This window comes from Pleurodeles waltl, chromosome 10, assembly GCF_031143425.1.
Source record: "Pleurodeles waltl isolate 20211129_DDA chromosome 10, aPleWal1.hap1.20221129, whole genome shotgun sequence".
NCBI lineage: Eukaryota > Metazoa > Chordata > Amphibia > Caudata > Salamandridae > Pleurodeles > Pleurodeles waltl.
Window position 1 is genome coordinate 46,192,066 of NC_090449.1, and position 17,971 is coordinate 46,210,036.

Consider the following 17,971-nt stretch of genomic DNA (forward strand, 5'->3'; position numbering starts at 1 on the left):
GTGACAGAGGTCCTTCCAAGTGGGTCAGACTCAGTCCTCCACACCAGGAACGATCCTGCTACCTAGAAATCCAGTAGTCTCATTTAGGATAATGAGAGCCCACGCGACATGGCACCGCCAACGATTGGTCTGGCTCTAATTTTCAGGTGCGGCTGACTCTCTCGGTCTCATATATATGTATTGACTCCTCGGTTCCGTTAACGGAGACGTCAGTGGCGCTGAGGATTTCCGCCACCACAATATAGGTACGTCCTATTATTTTGTGGTCGGTTGTTCAAGCTTGAACTCTGAAAGGAAAACCCCGATATTGGTGTGCCTTCTCTGACCTAGTGCTGTTTTCATAATGGCGAATCCCCAAGTAGTGAACATCGCACTTAATATGCGACACCCGCTCACAGGACATCTGATAGCACATGGTCTGACGAACCAGGGGGGTCCGGTCACGTTTGTGGCGGACGCCCATGCAGCCTATAGAACAGAGTTTTTTTATTCTTGGGTCGTATTTCCATCAGTTGATGGGGGTACACACACTTTTCATGATTACACTATTGCGAATGTCCCTGGACAATACAGGGCATATGCATACTTAGAGATACCTTTATCTTATCAAGAACACCATAATTGTCTTGATGGCGCCCTCCCACACACTGTAGCACAAGTTAGGTTAGGTCCACTGAGTAATGATGGTCCTACCTGGCCTTTATTGGCTACATATACACCACATCCTGCGGTTGCTCAATTGGCGGTGGCTGAAGTTCGTCGTTTGTGTACAGACTTAACGGCTACATATAGACGATTAGTTCAATTTGTAATGCAGACACTAAATACAAACGCAGTGTGTGCTGCTCCGGCGCAGCCACATGCGGTGGTTCCGGGTATCAATCCGGCCACTGTACACTCAGTTATGGGCAAAGTACTGGCAAAACGAGAGGAAACTCCATTTTGGCTGGCGCAAAAAATTCATACGCTGGAAGCAGTATTTCCCCATACGGGACCTCAGGATAAACATAGAATATTGACGATGTGTTTGCCGTATGGAATGGTTCCTACTGTGGACCATTGTAATACTTGGGGCACGGTGTTTGCCGCGCTCTACACTACAGCACACGGTACACCGACATTGGCTAATCTACCGGAAGTGCTAAAACTAATTCAAGATGAATATGGGGCTGCCCCAGCCTTAGATTTAGGGATGCAACTGATGGGCAATTTTGCCGCGGTTTCTTCTATTATATTGAGTAATCTAAAAGGGGAGGCAGTGGCACTAGCGGTGCGTATGCGTCTTCGAGACGTCCCGCAACTTAATCAAGAGCGGGAGCTGGCGAGAATAATAGCGGAAACATATTTGAGTATTGGTCGTGATAGCCTAGGGGCTAGACCGCAAAAACCACAGTTACAGGGTAAGAGTAGTAAGGATACTACTAAACAACAGCGACCTTAGGGTATTAAAAAGCGCTGGGAAAAGAAACAGAAAACACCTAAAAAAGAAAGGGGAGAATCTCCGCGACCGGAGACCCCGCAGACTAAATATAATCTCAGAAATAGGGATAATTTGAAGACGCCTGATAGATATCAATATACTGATACACGCCAATCTCGTTCCTTTCAGGACTCATCGGAAAAGAGAAATGAGAGAGGTGGGCGGTCAGAGCGGAGAACAGAGTACGTGAAACCGAGACAGGAATCACAACGCTCAACTGAGGTTTCTGTCAAGAAAGAAGAGAAGAAGAAGGTGGCAGCAGTCTCAGTTAGACATGCCACACAAGAAGAGAGTTCTCTTGAAGAACAAGACATGGGCGTTAGCACTGTTAGACAGCGTGGCAGAGGTCACAATAGTTCGCCGGAATCTTCTAGAGCATCTGGAGGTGAAAGCAACTGTTGACTTCATACAAGTCGAAACAGCAGATATGCGTGTCTCTGATCCCGATAGAGTTTATATAGTAACTTTGCAATTAGAAGGGGACATTGAGCGCACTATAAACGCCATCTTTTGGGATCGTGTAGTCAAATTGTATGACATTCTGCTGGCCGAACAGGATTGGCCCCCAGGCTTTGTTCGCGACTGTCCAGTTGGGGAGGAGGTTATTACACCCTAGTTCTCACCACTTGTTCCGGGAGAACTTGCAGAGTCCTATAGTAATACATGGGCTCTGGCACAGGCACTCGCCTTATATAGAAATCATGTGGGGTGGGATAGGGATTCACCTTATCATGTAATCCCGATTAAGGGCGAACCTCAGCCGCAACCGCAATATCCTATAAAATTTGAAGCAAGGGCATCGGTAAGGAAAATACTTACACAATTGGAGTACCAGGGAGTTATTGAACCCTGTGTCTCGCCAATGAATAATCCCTTATTTCCTGTAGCTAAACCGGACCATTCTTATAGGATAGTGGTGGATTACAGACATTTAAATGGACATACATGCACATATGCAATACAAAATTCACACAGCGCAGCGCTCATGAATAATATTGTGCGTAAGAAATACAGAACAACTTTAGATATCTCAAATGGTTTCTTCTGCCAAAATATAGCACCCGAAAGTAGGGATTTTACAAGCTTTAGTGCGTTTGCCTCTCAGAAAAAGTTTTGGACCCTGAAGCTTTGTCATATGTCGATGATATATATCTGACAGATGACGAGTTACTACAACATTTAAGGCGGGTAGCCCGCATTCTTGTGGGATTTGCCGAAATTGGCTACAAATGTAATTTTAAAAAATCAAAAATTGCCTTCCTCAGCGTCATTTTCCTGGGATATGAGCTGTCGAATGAGCTTAGCGCCACAATTTTTGGAAAAATGTGCACAGTTGCATCCTCCTAGTACGATTCAAAAACTCCAGTCGTTATTGGGATTTCTACATTTTGGCAGAACTTACATTCCTGGTTATGCTACACGTATAAAGCCATTATACGAGTTGATTCGCCCAAATTTTTCGAGTAGGTTTTGGACGATTGAGCATACACATATTCTTCGAGATTTGCAAACTGATCTCTTAGCGGTAAAGCATTTACACACACAGGACTATAAGACACATCTGGTCATCAGGGTTGTAGCTGGGGCCATTGGGTTTACATATGTCACCTTTAATGAGGGTGAGATAGTCCCGATAGCATACAAGTCCCACTTGTATTCTGTGGCAGAACAACGTTTTGCACAGACTGAGAAAATTCTCACTGCTGTACAGATGGCTGTGATTAAAGAGATTGGGTCAGACTCAGTCCCCCACACCAGGAACGATCCTGCTACCTAGAAATCTAGTAGTCTCATTTAGGATAATGAGAGCCCACGCAACACTTCAATCCCTTGGACATGGCCTACAAGGCTATTGGCCGACATCTGCACACATGGATGTCACAGGAGCCTGACTAGGTGTAGTTGGCACTGTACACAAGTGGGTGGGGTGCCACAGGGTCTGCCAGAGAAAGGGGACCTAACTAGCACACTCACCCTTGCCTAGGGAAACCCACAGCCCTCCTCCCCCACCCAGACACCTTCACTGTGCGCTGAATCAGCAGAATGAGAGTGTACTCACCCCCTTGTTGCTGCTGAGATGCCCTCAAGCGCCCATCCAACTCCGGGACGCCACCGCCAGGATCCTGAACATCAGGGGGGTCTTGGTGTGACGGGCACCCCTCCCACGTTGGGAGGCCATCCCCAACTGGGCTTCCGCCTTCTTCTTGCTCCAGCGGAGAATGTCCTCCCATCTCTTAAGGCAGTGGGTGCTCCGTCTGTGATAGACCCCCAGGGTCTGGACTTCCTTGGCGATGGCACGCCAGATGTCCTTCTTCTGGTGGGCACTGACCTACATGAATTATACAGGGGAAAAAGAAAGGTTATTACCAGCTGCACCCTCACAGTCATTGGCCCCCATCCCTACCCTTGACATGTGGCACATGCATCACTGTTGTTTCATGCACGCCTCATTCTCCCCCCCCATCTTTCATCCACCCCACTCCACACAGGCATAGCCCATACACCATGCTCCCAGTGTACTTACCTGGTTGTCTGGAGGACCGTAGAGTAGCGTGTACTGGGGGAGGACCCCATCCACGAGTTTCTCCAACTCCTCTGTGCTGAAGGCAGGGGCCCTTTCCCCAGACGCACAAGCCATCTCTTCCAGACTGAGGTCACAGCAGCACTTGCAGTGTCGGTCCTCTCCTGTCAAAGATCAGGTATCGAGTGATTGAACAGATAGAATATGGCGGTCACGTCCGCGGATGTGTGTACCATCACCGCCGGCATACATCTTCATTGGCTCCTAGGTACCCATAGGGTCCAAAGTTAACCAATGCAGAATTGCGCCGTGGTCTTCGACCGCCTACCGCGACGGTGTACAACGCCAGTGCAGTTACCTCACATCCCATCGTCCCACTTTACAGGTCAGGCAGCCGCCATTTCAAGGGCCCACATGGCTTAATTTTTAACTGCGTCACACATACCTAGGCCTTGCCTCAACACTCATACATGCAAATTTTTGATTATGAATCATGTGTAAGCTGTGTGTACGTACCTCTGAGTTGGTTGACTCAGTGCTCGCTGTTATCCTTCATAGGCACCGTCCACTGGGGCATGTGAGGAGATGGCGGCATCCTCCGGTGTACAGACCGCTGGTGGACCTGTCGACAATGGACGAAAGACATGTGATCATCACCTACAGGCTTGATTGTGCCACAATCCTGGAACTGTGTGCTCAGTTGGATTCAGACCTGATGTCAGCTATCCGCCATCCCACAGGAATCCCCCCTCTAGTGCAGGTGCTGTCAGTACTCCATTTCCTTGCAAGTGGCTCATTTCAAACAACAGTGGCCATAGCATCAGGGATGTCCCAGCCTATGTTTTCCAACATGTTATCCAGGGTGTTGTCTGCCCTGCTGAAACACATGCAGAGCTACATCGTTTTCCCTCAGGTGGAGGATTTGCCTACAGTGAAAGGTGACTTCTATGCCCTGGGACATATCCCCAACATCATAGGTGCCACTGATGGGACATAAGGGCAGAGGAACGCTACAATGAGGCCCATGGGCGAACTAGGAGGATTATAGAGCGGACCTTCGGCCTTCTGAAGGCCAGGTTCAGGTGCCTCTATATGACAGTTGTTCCCTATTCTACTCACCAAAGAAGGTGTGCCAGATCATCGTGGCCTACTGTATGCTTCACAACTTAGCTTTGCGTCGACAGGTGCCTTTTCTGCTGGAGGATGGTCCAGATGGAGGTGTTGTGGCAGCTGTGGAGCCTGTGGTCAGTGAGGAAGAGGAAGCAGAAGAAGAGGACATCGACAACAGGAACTCAGTGATCCTGCAATACTTCCAGTGAGACACACGTAAGAATACAAACCTGCCTACTACATGTACTTTAACACTACTACCTCTCTACTGTTTGTCGTTTTCACCCAGTGTATGGTCACTGAGTTGTCACTTTTCCTTACAATTTCACAGATGTGGGTCCCACTGTGTGACATCTGCTTTGTTTTCTCATGGACTAGAGCTGTGTGACATAGGTATGTTGACATTACAATTGAAAGAGCATTTTGTCACTATAATTGCTAATACACTATTTCAAAATCACAGACAGACTCCAGATTGTTTTGTGCTTTAAGGGTGTTTATTTAAGTGCTCAATACTGGAGGGTGCTGTAAAATGGTGAGGGGTGATGGTGGAGGAATGTCCATGGCAGAGTCCAGTCTATTAGTCTCACAGGTGCATTGCCCAAAGGGGCATAGGAAGTGGAGCTGGGGCAGTTTGAGGATGGACAGGGTGTAAAGGTGGGACAAAAGGATGACATTCAGGGCGGTCTCATTTCCTGGTGGCAGTCTTGGCATCGTTCTCTGTCTTTGTCCTGGATCTCAGGGACCGTTTGCGGGTGGTTCTCTATTTGCAGGGGGTGGGGTGCTGGTGTGGTGGTGCCTCCTGTCCACTAGCGCCGGCAGAGGTGGTGGGCAGTTCATCGTCAAGGCTAGTGTCAGGGGCCCGTTGTTGTGCCACAGTGTCCCTCCTGGTGTTGAGGACTTCCTTCAGCACCCCTACGATGGTGCCCAGGGTGGAATTGATGGATCTGAGTTCCTCCCTGAAGCCCAAATACTGTTACTCCTGCAGCCGCTGGGTCTCCTGAAACTTGGCCAGTACCGTTGCCATCGTCTCCTGGGAATGGTGGTAGGCTCCCATGATGTTGGAGAGGGCCTCGTGGAGTGTGGGTTCCCTGGGCCTTTCCTCCCCCTGTCGCACAGCAGCCCTCCCAGTTCTCCTGTGATCCTGTGCCTCTGTCCCCTGAACGGTGGGCCCACTGCCACTGCCCCCAGGTCCTTGGTGTTGTTGGGGTGGTGGGTTAGCCTGGGTTCCCTGTAGTGGTGGACACACTGCTGATTGACGTGTCCTGGGGACATGGGCCTGTGAGTGCTGTGCTGGTGTTTCCAGAGGGGGGAAGCTCGGTGGTGGCCTGTGACTGTGTGAGGAGAACCGACTGTCCCGAGGTCCCAGAGGGGCCGTGCTGGTCATCTAGATCCAGTTGGACAGAGCTGCTGTCATCACTGTGGGCCTCTTCTGTTGGTGGTGTGGACAAGTGTGGACCCTCCTGTCCGATGATGTTGGGTAGGGGTCCTGCAGGGGGATTAAAGGAGGTTTATTGCATATGTGTGTGCCATGGTGTGCAATGGGTGGGTGACTGTGTACCCCAGTGCTTGCATCCCTGTGTGGGACCTTGTGTGAATGTGGTTTAGGGGGGTGTATGGGTATGTGCAGTGGCCATGCTTGGTGATGGGTGTCTATGCTTTATTGTTGCATGCAGGGCTTGGTGTTGGGATGTGTGGTTTGTGATATTGGGACATTTGTGAGGAGTTGGATTGATGGGGATGAGGGCGAGGGTGGGGGTATGTGATGGCATGCAGGTAGGGTGGGGGATATAGTAGTAAAGCATTGCCTTACCAGAGTCCATTCCTCCATCTACTCCTGTGAGGCCCTCAGGATGCAGAATTGCCAAGACTTGCTCCTCCCATGTTGTTAGTTGTAGGGGAGAAGGTGGGGGTCCTCCACCAGTCCGCTTAACTGCAAGGTGGTATCTTGATACCACGGAACGCACCTTCCCCGTAGGTCGTTCCACCTCTTCCTGATGTCATCCCAATTTCTTGGGTGCTGTCCCACTGCATTGACCCTGTCCACTATTCTTCGCCATAGCTCCATCTTCCTAGCTATGGGGGTGTGCTGCACCTGTGATCCAAATAGCTGTTGCTCTACCCGGACGATTTCCTCCACCATGACCCTGAGCTCCTCCTCAGAGAACCTAGGGTGTCTTTGCTGTGCCAAGGGGTGGTGTGGGTGATGTGTGGGGTGGTGTGTGTTGTGATAAGTGGGGTGAGATTTAGTGGTGTGTTGTGTGAGGTGCGTGGAAGTTATGTGGGTGATGGTATTGTGTGCCTGTGGATTCTTGTATGTAGTTTGTAGTGTCTCTCTCTGGCCTTCTTTTGGTATTTTGGTCATAGGGGTTTGTGGGTGATGTGGGTGTGTGTTTTATATTGTATTGGGTGTGTGGGAGTGGTGTGTGTATGTGGATGAGATGTGTGTATTTCGATTTGTCCAATGTGTCTGTGTTTTGTAAGAGTGTGTGTATTTTGAGCGCGGCGGTGTGTACCGCCAATGGAATACAGCGGTTGAAAGACCGCTGCGTGGATTCGTGGGTCAGAAGAGTGTAGGCGTGTTTCTGTTGGTGTGACGGTGGAGGTTTTGTTTTCACCAGTTTATCACTGACCTTTGGTGTGGCGGACTTGTGTGGGTGTCTCAATTTTGGCGGATTCCGAGCAGTGGGTCATAAGGACCGGGTGCGGAATTCTGCTGCTGCGGCAGTGTGTTGGCAGTCTTCTGCACGGCGGTAAGTGGCTTTTGCTGCCAGTGTTGTAATGAGGGCCATGGTCTGGAGCTCTACTCCAAAAAGCCATATCACCAAACCTCTGCATGTACTCTGGGTTATGTTGCCTCCCTCCTGACAACTAGTACTACTATTTAAAATCTTGCTGGGATGTTCTGCTGAAGATGAGACCCCACAGGTGGGTAAAGACAACAAAAGGAGCAAGTCTGGGACACCCAAAAGACCTCCACAGATCTCATTGCCCTGGATATAGGGAGACAAGAGCAATAGAAAAGTGAGGATTAGCTGCCTCCAAATCACACTTGAAAGTCCTCCTGTCCCTGGCAGTCAACGTAGTGGTCCACCTGTCACATAGTCCAGTTGCCACTGAACTCAATGTAATGTTGAATGGCTGACCAGTCATATTTATACTTTTGGGACCACCAAACCTTGGATTTCAATTGCTATTTGAGATTAGAGCAAGTTCTAATTCTTTCTTTTGTTTAAAGGAGCTTGCATTGTGCTAGGGACCATTGAACCTGCATACCTATGAGGGCAAGAGATATCCTTTTTGAAGAAAGTTAAGTCTCTAATCTGAAAAGCAGAGAGTTGAGGTCCTCCTCGGCATGGTGTGTCTACAATATTTTGATTGAAGAATATTACAAATGGGGTCTTTGGTTGGTAGTCAGGTTACCCCCAGTCCAAGCAAGGACCCTCACTCTAGTCAGGGTAAAGGAGAATCACCCTCAGTTAGTCCCCACTCACCCCTCTTGGTAGCTTGGCACGAGCAGGCAGACTTAACTTCAAAAGCAATGTATAAAGTATTTGTACTAACACACACAGTAACTCAGTGAAAACACTACCAAATGACACAACACAGGTTCAGAACAATAGGTAATATTTATCTAAATAAAACAAAACCAAAATGACAAATGTCCAACATACACAAGCCAAGTTATGAATTTTTAAAAGAATAAGAATCTTAACCATTTAGAAAACAGTGAGAATGCTATTGTTACACAAAGTATCTGGTTAGCGTAAAAAATAAAGCAGCACGGGTGAGCTTGCGTCAGAAATGTCAGTGATGCTTTGATTCCTTACTCGCAAGTGAGGCTGTGCGTCGTTTCCTTCTCCGGTCGGGTCGGCGATGCATAGTTTTTATCCCTCATAAGAGAGTGATGTGTTGAGTTCCAGACGGGGCACCTCGGATCTGGGCAGGCTTTGCATCGATCTTTCACGCCCAGCGATGTTGCGTCAAAATCCGGTTGCACAGTGAAGGAAAAACAAGCTAGGTGGGGTGTGCATAATTATCAGCCTCCAGTAGTGGGTGTTGCATGTAGTTTCTCTAACTGCGTTGTGTCGATCTTTCAGCCGCAATACAGGTGGAGTGTTGACTTCAGCTGCAAAGCCGGTGGCGCCTTGTTTAAAAGCTGCGACACGGAAAGTGCATTGAACATTTCCCCGCACGGCAGTCTGTGCGTGGATTTTCAGTTCTTGGCTGCCAGCTTCACCTCTCAAGGGCCCAAGGACTGGATAGGGCACCACTTGGCAGGGCAGGAGTCTCAGCAGAGAGTCCAGGTGCTGACAGGGAAAGTCTTTGATGGCCCTGAGACTTCAACAACAGGAGGCAAACTCAGTTCAAGCCCTTGGAGATTCTTCTTCAAGCAATAATGCACAGCAAAGTCCAGTCTTTCCCCACTTTCACAGGGAGAAGCAACAACTGCAGGATAGCCCAACAAAGCACAGTCACAGTGTGGGGCAGCACATCTCCTCAGCTGTTCTCCTTGGCAGAGGTTCCTCTTGAATCCAGAAGTGATCTAATTTCCAGGGGTTTTGGGTCCTCTTCTTATACTCCTTTCTGCCTTTGAAGTAGGCAAACTTCAAAGAGAAGACTCTCTTGTTTGTAAGATCCTGCCTTGCCCAGGGGAGGCCCCAGACACACACCAGGGGGTTGGAGACTTCATTGTGTGAGGGCAGGCACAGCCCATTCAGGTGTAAGTGACCACTCCTCCCCTCAACCCATATGGCCCATCAGGATCTGCAGGCTACACCCCAGCTCCCTTTGTGTCTCTGTCTAGAGGAGAGGTGTCAAGAGCCCAGCTGTAAAACTGACCCAGACAGGGACTCCACAAGCAAGCAGAGCCAGAGAATGGTTTAAGCAAGAAAATGCCTACTTTCTAAAGTGGCATTTTCAAACACACAAATCTAAAAACCAACTTCACTAAAAGATGTATTTTTAATTGTGAATTCAGAGACCCCAAACGTCTATCTGCTCCCACGGGAATCTGCGCTTTAAGTATACTTAAAGGCAACCCTCATGTTAACCTATGAGCGGGATAGGCCTTGCACAGTGAAAACCGAATATGGCAGTATTTCACCGTCATGACATGTAAAACACATAAGTACACTCCACCCAGCTCATGGTGCTACCTAGAACCTACCTAAGGGGTACCTTACATGTGTAAAAAGGAAAGGTTTAGGCCTGGAAAGTGGGTACACTTGCCAAGTCAAATCAGCAGTTTAAAACTGCACAGACACTGCAGTGGCAGGCCTGAGCGATGTTTACAGGGCTACTTATGTGAGTGACACAACCAGTGCTGCAGGCCCACTAGTAGATTTTGATTTACAGGCCCTGGGCACCTCTTGTGCACTGTACTAGGGACTTACCAGCAAATCAAATATGCCAATCATGGAACTCCAATTACACATACATTTTACATAGGAGCACTTGCACTTTAGCACTGGATAGCAGTGGTAAAGTGCCCAGAGTATCAAAAACAGCAAAAACAGAGTCCAGCACACATCAACCACCTAGAAAACAGAGGCAAAAAGTTATGGGAGACCACACCAAGGATGCAAAGTCTAACAAGAAACAATACCTGGATCAAAACTTAAGCCCTCAAATAAGAGCCCTGCCTTAAAGGTGTAATTAAGTATATCTATTGATAAGTTGAGACTGGAACCTGGGGGTTTCCATAATTCATCTCAGAATGTTAATTCTAGTATGGTCAATATAGTTGTACTTCTTTTCAAATAAGACCGGTCATATTCTCTCTGTGTGTTGATTGTTGAAATCCATCTGGCTTAATTCCCATAAGCTCGGTCTTCACTGCATGACCTAGAGTGTGATGCATGATGCAGATGTCACTGATTTTTAAGATGAATTGTATCATTGACTACACTTCTGAGTACAGTTTGATGCTGTCATTGTAAGCTTCCTGGATGGTGCAGGTCACATACCATCACTGATCAACTCAAAGAGTAAGACAGCTACATTTTCAGGATGCTGGAATGTTCCACTGTCTAGTCAATATAAACAGGCACTCAGAAAGAGTGGACATGTATCAACTAGGATAATGATATTTCACTTATTGATTATAAAACTAAAGGATGTTCTGGCAGGCATTCCAATAGGGCGAGGTACACTAGCAGCCTATGGGGACAGACAACCTAGTTTTGGCACTAAAATGGCGCAAAATAATGGAAATGTCCCTATTTTTTCATGTATGTGGAGTATTCCAGGAGATAAATTAGCATTTTGACCAGAATTGTATTACTTAGAGCACTGGAATTTTTCTCTCTGTATTTGAACATACTTTCTAGAATAGCAAATGACAAGTGCACTGTGAGAGACGTACCACAAATCGAAGCAAAGAATTAAAGTGTGAAGCTTGACTTAGTCATCGTCTTCAAGGAAGGGGGACACATACATTGAAGATCATGATCCTAGCTTGCCCTGGCTGGATAGCAGGCTCTGTGTGTTGGAGTGGTGGTGGAGCAAAGAAATTAGGAAAAGTACAGGTGGACAAACGCCTCCACCTAAACGTACTTTACCTGCATGTTGCTATGCACAAAATTCCAAGAATCACGCCTAGAAATCTAAAAGATGTACTGGGCACAGGTTTCTGGGCTTTCTCCTGTGAAGGTTTGGTGACTTTTCCTGAAATCTTCCCAGGAGGAATAGGTTGATATGTGAAAATGCATACTTGTTTTTTGTCTCTTTAGGGAAGATATTTTTACCCAGGAAGACCTACACCCTCAGCAAATCTGAGTGTGGTATATTCCTCTACCCATCCTACAAGATGAGTTTTTACAGCCCTGTCCTGGAATAAATCTTTGATGACTTCCAGTGTGAGGAGGTTTCCCAGGTGAGTTTGAGAAGCTTTCCCAAATTTCCAAGATAAACCACACCTTTCAACAACCACTTTTCAACACTCGGGTGGGGGTTTTGGCTACAGAGATCTATGCCTTATATAAATTCCTAGCAGACATACAAAAATTAGGTAATACATTTTGTTGGAAAATGGCTCTTTCTGCACGATCACACCCAAACTTTCTGCCTTCCTCTTTCACTTTCCTGGACCTTGTTTTTCCTGGATCGAGAATTTGGTACACTTTACCACTGCAAACCAATGCTAAAGTGTTTGTTCTCTGTCTCCAAAACATGGTAATATTGGTTCATCCCCAACTGGCATATTTAATTTACTTATAAATCCCTAGTGAAGTGGTACCTCATGTACCCAGGGCCTAAAAATTAAATGCTTCTAGTGGGCTTGCAGCACTGTTTGTGCCACCCACTTAAATAATCCCCTAACCATGACTCAGGTCTCCCACTGCAGAGCCTGTATGTGCAGTTTTACACTGTCATGTCGGCCAGGCAAAATATCCCTTTTGCCAGGTCCAAACCTTTTCCATTTTCTACATTTAAATCACACTTAAGGTAGCTGCTGGCCAATCAACAGGGCAAGGTGTAGTGTATTTAAAGGTAGGACGTACTTTTAGGTTTTACAGGTTTTTGTAATGGAAAACTCCCAAAGTCGTGTTTCACTACTGCAAGGCCTATCCCTCCAAAGGATAACATTGGAATTACCTTATTACATTTTAAAAGTGTTATTCACAATCTGGAATGGATGGGCATTTACAGTTTTGTGTCTCTGAAATCACAATATAACATCACAAATTATTGTGAAGTTGGATTTTAAATTGCAATTATGAAAATACTACTTCTAGAAAGTTGGTATTTTCTTACTTTAGCCATTGGGTGCCTGCTGCCTGTCTCCGCTCACATGTCTGTGGTTGAGGTGACAGCTGGGCTTTGTGTATTCGGCCTAAACAGCCACACACAAAGGGAGCATAGGTGTGACTTGATGGGTCTCAATTGGCCATCATCTGCAGAATGTGAAGGAGGAGCTGGGCACAGCCTCACTTTCACATGAACAGACTATGGGCCAGATTTACACGGCCCTTGTGCCTCCTTGTGGCTGGCACAATAGTGTAATTTGTTATGCTAATGTGGCATTAAGGAGGCCATTCCGCAGGGCCATATTTACAAAGTGGTGCCATGCTTGCGCATTGTGTCTGCACCAGGCAAAATGTGTGCAAGGGGGCCATTCCCCCAATAGAAGGCCCAGAAAAATGGCAGAGTGAAATGTGCTGCATTTCACTGCATAATTTTTTCCATCATTTTTAACACATGCACAGGGCAGGCATTAAAGTGACTAACCCATAGTTACATATGGACCACCCTAGTGCTTTGCTGCACTAATGCCATCATTTATGCCACTAATGCTGCAAAGCACCACAATAGTATCATAAATTGTGACGCTATTGTGGAAACAACCACCATAGTGTACCGTATTGCAAATACGGTGCAGCCATGGTGTAGTTAGATGGGGCAACTGGAACCAATGCACCACTTTCTTGTAAATCTGGGCTAGGTCACATGTAGCTCCTGTTATGCTCTGTGACTAGTGTGTGTCCGGGTCAGAGGGCAGGAGGATGGGCCGGTGAGCGGAGCAGAGTGAGCAAGGCTAAATGAGGAGCCGAGTTTCATGGTCGCGCCATGAGAAAGCGCGAGGAGAGGAGACTGGAAGTGGCAGGTAGTGACCAGTAGCATGGAAGCCTGACACAGCAGAGGCTCGGACGTGGTTCGGGTAGGTCAGAGTAATGTGGCGGCTCAGCGCTGGGAGCCATTGAAGTGGGTGGGGGTAAAAGATGAAAGCTGAAGGTGGCAGGGGTGAGAGCGAAGTCAAGTCATCTTCACGTTGAGGTGCTCCCCCCTTTCTTCTTTTTTTTTTTTGGAACCCTGCAAGCCTTATCAACTAGGAGCCAGTTAGAGACACTTACACGAACAAGTAAGGGGTTCTGCATGTCTGGAGAGGGGTGGAGCGCAAGAAGGGACAGCGCTGCTGCTGCCAGCATGCGGAGGGAAGCAGTCTTCAAGTAAACAAAGCAGTTAATTGAGAACCGTAAAATACAACGTTGTACTTTGAGAGACAATTGGCACCACAGCTTTTTTTTTTTTCATTTTCTACTAAGGGCCACTGACTAGTGCCATAATTTTCATAAATAACTGATGCATCTCTGCATTTACACAATGGAGCAACCCGAGGCTTAGCTCCTATCTTCAGAGGGCCAAGAGACTAAAGTAGGCATCAAGTGATAATATTCCAAGGGAGGGGGCACCAGCCATACTATTGCGCTGACTTGTGACCGTCTGTACTTCACTACTGGCTCCGGGTAGGGGGCAAGGTATAGCATATGCAAAGTCATATAGGGGTCATACACGGTGTGGGGCAACACGGACTCTGCTCTAGGCAGCTTTTTAGGTGGGGTGAGAAACTCAGGGTGGCAGCGGAAGCAGTCTGTGCAGCACAGGTGCGGCTTGTTGCTTCTCGGTTCATCCCCGGCTTCCTTTCCTGGAAAGCATGAAACTTATTTCTGGGGTAAATTCTTCTAAGACCCGTGCAGCGGATAGATCCTCGAGAACAGGAAAAACCAAAGGCTTGACCCCATTACTTGTAGGGAAACAAAAATGGGATCCAAGAAAGAACATGTTGAAGGTATAGGCTTGACCCCATTACTTGTAGGGAAACAAAAATGGGATCCAAGAAAGAACATGTTGAAGGTTTGGAAGGTTCTCAGGATGGGCCAATTTCCGCCGCAACATCTTTGTGACCCCAGCTGCCTCCTCGGGCAAATCTTTGTAATAGCCATCAAGAAGCATTAACAAACAGCACATCGGCAAGCCCAGGTCTGTTATCCCCATTATCGATGCCTACCATGGACCTATTGGGGGAGGGATCAACTTGCCTTTCTCTCAGCATGGGCAGGGTCCACCTCAGTAGATTTAGATACTGCTTCACCATCCAGCTCTCTCGCACATGACGGCTCAGGCCGTAGGAAAACCCTCCTACTCTTTATTTACTAGACTTACTGGGAAAGGGGCAGAGAGAGAGAAAAGCCTAGAGGTTCCCTCAGCCACTCCAGGCATTATTAATCCTCTTCATCTGGGGTCATGCTTATCGGTCATTTGGGATGACAATTCTGTCCTACCTCCTACATCGGCCAAGTGTAGCTCCACAACCTACCGCCATGGTCGAGACCATGTTGAACCTTATCTTAATGGAGCTACCCGACATTAAACTAACTCACAAACAGGCTCTAAAAAAAGTAATGATCAACTACTCCAATTCAACTCTAACATATCGCATTTGACGTCTTGGATCTCTTAAGTGGAGCAGAGGGTCGCAAACCTTGAAGGTACGTATCATGGATCCACATCTGCAATGAGCCAGATACAGACTGAATTAGAGGCCTTGCATTACAAATTGGATGATACTGAAAATAGGTCTCAACGTTCTAACCTGAGATTTGTTGGAATTCCAGAAGAGATTGAAAATTGCTCTCTCAGTTACAAAAGTTATAACTGACTTGATATACAAATATATTCTTCTTGACAAAACTTTGGCTTATCCAGACTTGACCATCACGTGAGACCATAGAATTCTGGCAACACAATCCCAGAATTCCAAATATCCACGTACTATCCTGGTCAATTTTGCAATCACAGGATAAAGGAACAGATCCTTTCTCAAGCCATTAAAACAAGAACGTTCAAAGTTGAAAGTGATTTCACTTTTAGGGTCTTTTCTGATATGTTAATAGCTACAGCATGTCGACATTGTGAATTTGTCAGCCTAATTGATTACTTTAAAAAACTGGGGGCCCCTCTGGCATAGTCCAACTGGCAAAGCTAAAGTTTTTTCATAAAGGCCAGACCCAGATTTTCCAAAGCGTTCAACAAGCAAAAGACTTTCTTGCCGCTCTTAAGGCATAACATATCTGTCAGATGCATGCTGGATATTCGCTAGGAATGTCATGGTCATAAAAGGAGGGGGAAGGAGGGGAGAGGATAAGTACCGGGTGATCTATGATGATGCATGAAGATATATGATGTTATACGTATCACTGAATAATTCACATAAATTTAGAGCAATACTTCATTGGTTAAGATCCTCTAGGGCTCAGGTGTTTTTGCCACAGGAAACTGATTTTAAACAGCAGACCAACTGTCCTAGTATTCCGAACTTTATCTCTCATTCCTTAGTGTCGTGGGGGTGGCAATTCTCCTCACATGGACTTCTAAGGAGAAGTCCTTGAGGTCCGTCGGGATTGTCAAGCAAGATGGATAGTTGTTAGCGTTAAGGTAGGAAGGCAATTAAGGCACATTTCAAGTTTCTATGGTCCCATAGAAGATGAAACTACTTCTCTACAAGGTCTATATGACCTTTTAAGCACACTTTCTGGCCTTTTGGTAGTCGGTGGCGACTTTAATATTATTCAGGATATGAATCTAGATGCCTCTCGCAAAAATCGGTCACAAAACAAACCACAAGCTCATCGATTTTTGACAAAATTCGTCTGGGATCTGGCTCAACAGGATCCTTGGCGGCTGGATCATCCACAAGAGCATCATTTTACCTGTTTTTCAAAAAGGTTTAACTCGGCATCAAGGATCGACTTCTTCCTAGAATCTCGTTTTTGGGATAGAGTTGGTTCTGATATAATATCCAAACCTTTTTTTAGATCACTCTGTTCCATTGGTACAATTATTTTTCTCTGCTCAGCAGCAAGAAAGACCCAGGTGGTCTCTGAATAAAACTTTATTAACTAATGAAGGCTGGACTTCTGCACTCAAATTATCAGTTGCTTCTATGTTCGCAGTCTGGGAGTCATGCAAGGCACACATTAGAGAGGAAGCCATGGCTTTTAATGCTTTTCTTAAGAAAGCCAAGAAGGAGAAAATAAACAGCCTTCAGCAGGAACTCAACTATGCCACATGCCTGCATCAGTCACTAGGCAATCAAAAGTCATGGACTCACCTCCATGAGGCTAAAACTCAGTTAAAGAATCTTTTTTTAGAACAAGAGATTGTCACATAGGTACATTCATGGCACATTACATTAAAAAACCATCAGAATGTTTCCTTAATCAAATCAATTTGTGACGAATCCCAGAGATGTATAGTTGACAGGTTAAGGAGATAAGGAAGGTGTTTCTAACACAATATACAAATATGTACACTCCCAAGTCAGCTACAAGCGATGAGCTTATTAATGAGTACCTTGGATCAGTCTCTTTACCAGGTCTCAACCAAGAGCTGCAATCTGCACTGCTGCAGCCAATCACCGAAACAGAGGTGGCTGAAGCCATTAAGGACTCTCCAAATGGCAAAGCTGCCGGGGAAGATGGTCTTCCAGCAGAGTTGTATAAAATCCTATCCGACCTTAATCACACTCTTTAATGCAATACTCAATGGCAAAAAAGTACCTAGTTCATTTACCCGGGAAGTTATTGTCAGCTTCCTTAAAAAAGACAAACCTGCTGAAAAACCTGATTCTTATCACCCTATTAGTCTTCTTAACAAGGAAAATAAGATCCTTATGAAAATCTGGGCAGCCCGCATTACGCCTTCAGCTCAGGGGCTTATCAACCATGATCAGCGTGGTTTTCTCCTGGGTAGATTTATCACTACTAACACAAATTTTCTGCTTCAGGCAATCGATTCTTGTTCTATGAATTAAATTAAAGCATCTGTAATAATGCTAGATGCGGAAAAAGCTTTTGACCTTTTACAATGGGATTTCCTTTTTGCAATCCTTTGCAAATTATAACTTTTTTGCTAATCTTTACCGAGTGGCTGAGGCCAACGCTTTAATCAATTCACAAGTAATCAGTAAGATGTCAATACGGTGTGAGACCTGGCATGGATGCCCTCTGTCTCCAGTCCTTTTTGCTCTTTTTATCAAGCCATTGGCTTCAGCCCTGAGGCAGGATACTTCTATAAAA